Below are 6,029 nucleotides of genomic sequence, written 5' to 3' on the forward strand. Positions count from 1 at the left end.
TTCTCTATAAAGGAATTAGATTCCCATATAGGGTTAAGTTGTCCAAGACTCAGTCATGGTAGATCAATGAGGAGCTTAGATGTTTTACATGCCCTAAGTCTCTACTGTAGGCAGCATGAGAATGCTATTCGGAACGCTAAACCTAATGTTGTATATGCTTTTAAACATAGCAGCAGTATTGGGTGTGCACCAATGAGGCAGTATATAGCTGTTAAAGAACTATCTTTAATACTTGAATAATGATTGAAGAAATATTCTTGAAGCACATTAATAAAGAGTTTATTCTGGAAGGCTATAGCGATAATAGCTTCCAGCATCATATGAATAATTTTTAGTCTCAAAACGAATGTATGTTTAGGCTTCATGGTGATATGGTAACTTGTAAAGGTTCCAAGTGGAGTACCACAAGGAGTTTGATTATGAGAGTTGAATGTATGTCAACTTTAAAAGTTGTTTGGATTGAAAAGTTGCATCAAATCGTTAGATGTGGTACTTAGCTTTGCCAAGCTAGTGGTCACCTTTGGAGATGACAACTAGACTATGGTATTAGCTCAAAAGGCCCGAGATCTCATCTGCGATGATAAGAAGATGTGGCGTGCGGTTGGACCTCATCACATCTGCAGAAATTACAGTAGACCCACGAGACCAAGCTGGTATAGCAGATTGCTCATGATTAGATTAGTTCTTGATAAACATGGATAGTTGGCTTTAAGGTCAAGTGGGAAATTGTTGGATAGGTGACCAGAAATCGAATTGGATTGGCGGTTTTGAGAACTATTCAAGCGATCTTTATTTAAGTAATATTGCCCCAATGAATATGGTAAGTATTCATCTTTGGTATATGTGTCTGTTGTGTTTACCAATTACGTTAGACATAGAATAACGTCACAACAAATGCCCACAGACCATTTAGATAACCCATATAGTTGGGTTGCGCATTGGATGGCTGCTATTGAACCAATTTCTGATGGTTGGTCTGAAATGTTTCAAGTTGAGAACCTCGAGACTATGCATAAAAAGTTTTATCAAAACTTGCATTGAATATTGAATCCATTGGATGAGTGTCGTATTTCATCGGCAATAGGCGTTGGACATCTATGCAACTTAAGTGGGTTAGTTGACAAGCTAATCGATTGACTGAATTTACTAGCGGGGAATCATCATATGGATATCTTGGATGCTTGATTGGTATGACTAGAATTCTCCAGCTCTAATAGTATGCAAGTAGTTCTCAGACTTGAGGAATCATGGCAGTCATGTCCACATGATGGCTGTATCTTGGATTTGGTGAGAGGTGATTGCGTAACAGACATAATCATTATAAGTTTTGTCAAGTGAAGTCAGAATGTGTGTGAGGATGGTGGGTTTCAAGAAGAGGATTCGTCCCCTGTCAGTATGTGATAGCGGTATCTCTTGTGCACTTGGAGACGCGAGCTACAGTTGTTGATCGAATATGAAATGGTTTTCTATGTTGAATAATTTAAACACATTTCCACTTTCCCATACAAAGCATATATGTGTGTGATCTTCATTTTCAATTGACCACACATAGTGAAAAGTGTAGAGAACACACACACTCCATCCCTCTCCAAGCTTGTAACTCTCGGCCTCTCTCTCTTTCTCTCCCTCTCATCCCTCTAATTCTCAAACTCTCATTGATCTAGGATCAAGTGTAGAGTTGTAGAGAGTTTTTGATGAAGAAAATACACTAACTGATAATGCAGTATTGCATCTCATTCGTTTCTCTAATCTATAGCCTTGTATACTGGATTTCCATCTAATCTTCTTATAGCCTCTACTCTCTTAGTCTTGTATTGAATTAACAAGAATTTTACGAGAGAATTCATGGTAGCCTTATACTTCAGTTACTATTGATTCTTTATCTCCCATGTATTTTGAATCTCAGTCCTTATCATCTCAAAAATAGCAAGCTCATCTACTGCATTTTGTGCATGATCTTCATCTAAGAGTTCTGCTTGTATTCGGCACCATCGCTTCTCCTTTGTTTAACCAGATTCCTGTACCAATCAGGGTATCCAGGAATCTCGAAAAAACCCTCTTTGGTGTGTCCATTCTTGCCATAATGCTCACACATTTGAGCTCTCTTTTTCAGTTGTAGTTTTCTTCTTCTAAAATCCTGTGGCATTCCCAGGTCTTGTGAAGTTACCTCCCTCTCCCTCTTGCATAGCTATAGTTTGTCTATATGCGAGGGCTCTGAATTGACCTCCCTTTGCTTCTCAGCTCTTAAGATCATTGAGTAGGCTTTACTAACAAAAGGTAATGGTTCTTGCATGAGAATATGATTTCTGACATTATCATAAGAATCATTTAGTCCCATAAGAAATTGCATAAGTTGATCTTTAGTTGACATTTGCCACTGCCTTGGAGGCTCCACAACTACAATGAGGCAACAGAGTCAAGCAAACGAGTTCATCCCATAGTCTTTTCAATTTAGAAAAGTATGCTGAGACAGATAATGTCCCTTGGTAAATGGAGGAAATTTCCCTTTTCAGTTGATAAACCATTGGACCATTTCCTTTTCCAAACCGTGTTTTTAGTTCTACCCAGAACTCCCTAGCTATGGTTGTGTATAAAAAGCTTTCAACTATATCCTTGGAGTTGAATTCAAGATCCAAGAAATAACCATATAGTCGATCCTTATCCATTGCTCATAGGTATTATCATTTTCTTCTGGTTTCTTTGTGTTTCCATTTATGAAGCTAAGCTTCATTTTTGTTCCTAAAGCAATCTCGACCGAGGGGTGGAAACTAGGCTCATGCTTGGATTATCTGAGGGATGAACTTTCAATACTTCAGGATCTTGTGCCATATTTATGTTTAAATCTATATTATGCTCTTCACTAATTCGGTAATGAAAAAATATTAAAAGAAATAAAGATTAGGCAAAGAAGTTGCTGGTAAAGTTACTAAGCGTTAAAAACATTAACATGCTTCTATAAGTGAAGAAATAAAAGGCGAAACAAAAACGCTAGTTACACTAATAAAAAACTTAAAGACAATGGCACTATTGTAAACACAAACAATAGTGAGTTCCTTCCTTCTCAAGTTGTTGTCAAGGACCTCTATACAAGGATGTCCAGATGCTGCTCTCTCTCCTTTCTTCAACTGTAAATTGTGAATAAAATAGTATATAATATTCGGTTTTTTTCCACCAATCTTTTAATATTTGATTTATATCAAAATTCAAACCTCTATTTCTTTTTTTTTTCTTTAAATAACTAGACATTCTATGCTCCCCCATATATATATCTAATTTATCAATTAGTTCATAAAAACTTATTTTATCAAACCCCTCTTAGTTTTATAGCTATCATTCTTGATAATATTTCTAATAATTATTATAAAGATCTCATATTCCCTTTTATATAACCATAATATCTATCAAATCTAATATTTTATATTTCTATAAATTTCTTAACTTCTCGCTACTATAAAATCTAATCAATACCAGTACATATATTTAAGTATTTGGTTGATAAACCCGATGAAATTGAGTAAATTGATTATAATAATGATTAAATCTAGCAAATCAAGTAATTCAATTAATCAACTATAACATTCTTAATTCAAATATTATATTTAATTAATCACTAATTTAAATAGTCAAATTCATTAATTTTTCGGTTAAACACTACATCGGACTATATAGATTACATTTAATAAATGCACTTGATGAGTACATAGTTTTCCATATTTTGATGATGATAATGTCTTGTTATAAAAGCTAAATGCTCCTAATCATATAGTATTATTGCATATTCAACATAAAAGTTTTAACGGGAAGCAAAGATGGTAAACTTGTGCCAAAAGTAGCATTTGAAGACTTTTAAAGAAAGGAGGATTAAATTGTGGAAGATTTGCATACTCAACTAGACGAGTCCACGCTTAATGCTATAGTTAACTCTGTAGAAGAAGGAAAGGAGCAATTTTCGCTATGAAGATGGAATGGTTGCTGGACGATTTTAGTAAGATTCTGTTTGGAATGATTGCTTGGAGTAAAAGATTGATTAGTTAACTTTTTTAGGGAAATCATATATCTACCGCACTTTTGTGTCCAAGTTCATTGGATGCTAATAGTATAAATAGGGAAGTATCTCATACCTCTTAGACTATCTCTTATTCTATCTTTAATCCTCTCTTTTGAATACATTCCTGATTTGTTAATACAATTCTACTTTACTTTGATATATTCTTCTATTAGCATGTGTTGCTAATCTTTTTATTTTTCCGCTAAAGTTATGGTGATTGCTTGATTCTCAAATATTGTGAGATCTAATATATGCGTATCACTTTCGTTTAATAGGTATTCATGTTATTTTTTATACTTCGTTACAAATAATCTGTAATTGTTTGCCTAGATATTATCTGATTTATGAATGATATTTATGAATGATATTCATTATCAAGAATGTTTGCCTAGATAATTGAACTTGCAAAATTCGTAAATGTTTGTTTAGTTCAATAATTAAGAGCAATATAGCACGGTTGATTATGTTATAGTAGTTAATTATGTTATGGGGAATGCATGATCTAACTTAAATAAATTTTCATAAAGAATTTTGTTGGTCAGAATTAGGCCTTTCTATTTCTTAATGCAGTTAGTGAATCATATCTCGTGGACGTTCCTAAGTTTGTTCATTAATTAGAAAATTGGTCAACGAATGTTCCTTGGCTAATGAAACGGTAAGAAAAGGTAAGGTCGTCAGGTTGTACCAATAGCTATAACTAATTTATGTGTTAAAAGGATTGGCATTTTTGCATCAAGAATCAATAGTGGAATTAAGCATAAACCTGATTTTAACTGGAAGTTTTCTAACATATCTATCCATCTTATTTAATTTTGTCTTTTTACTCTCATCACAATCAAATCCCCTTCTTTCTATTTGTGAAGGAACCCACTTAAAACCAATTAGTGTGGAATCGAGATGCTCACCACTGTCTCCAAAGTGTTCTTAGGAAATTAATTTTGGTGGTATTAGCACCCATCAGATTTTGGCGTTGTTGTCAGGAATTAGTGTTTTTAAGTTAATTTCTTCTCTATTACTTAATTTTTTTTGTACTCATTGTTGGTGCTAATATTTTCTCGTATAGGTGAACTAGAATTCAACCCCGAGATCGAGAAGGCATCACAAAGACTTCATTGGGAGACCAAACAACGAACCGAAGAGGCATCCACTTCTTACGAGGAAGAGAGAGGTTTAACATTGGATTTAGTGGAGTCTTCTAGTAAATTCGAAGAAGAAACCATGGCCTAATTCTAGAAAGGATGATCAAAGACATGACTTCACCTAATCTGAACCAGCAACCACTTTGCATCGAATATCCAAATTTGGAGATAAATTTTGAACTAAAATATGGACTTATTCATTTACTTCCTACCTTTTGTGGTCTTGCAGGTGAAGATCCACATAAAAACTTGAAGGAATTCTATGTGGTCTGTTCTGGTATGTGAGCACAAGGGGTTATCAAAGAGCAAGTTAAATTGAGAGACTTTCCTTTCTCTCTTACCGATCAAGCTAAGGATTGTTTGTACTTTTTACCTTGGGATCCATCATGAATTGGAACAATTTGAAGAAACAATTTCTTGAAAAATTGCTTCACGAGCCACAACAATCTGGAAGGAGATTAGTGGGACATGTTAATTCGCAGGAGAAAGTCTTCTCTAATATTCAAAAAGATTCAAACAATTGGGAAAGCTATCCTCACCATCAAATCCAAGAACACTTGCTGATCCAATATTTCTATGAAGGACTATCAAGCATGGACCAAAATTTGATGGATGCGGCAAGCAGAGGTGCCTTGTTCAACAAAATATTGGAATAAGTGACCAAAAGCCAATTAGATTGGCGATTTTGAGAACCATTCAAACAATCTTTATTCAAGCAATATTGTCCCAACGATTATGGTAAGTATTCATCTTTGGCACATGTATCTATTGTGATTAGCAAATTACATCAAGCACTGGTTTGATGTCATAATAGATGCCCATAGACCACTTAATAACCTATG

Source organism: Sesamum indicum, unplaced genomic scaffold, assembly GCF_000512975.1.
Source record: "Sesamum indicum cultivar Zhongzhi No. 13 unplaced genomic scaffold, S_indicum_v1.0 scaffold00217, whole genome shotgun sequence".
NCBI classification, from domain to species: domain Eukaryota; kingdom Viridiplantae; phylum Streptophyta; class Magnoliopsida; order Lamiales; family Pedaliaceae; genus Sesamum; species Sesamum indicum.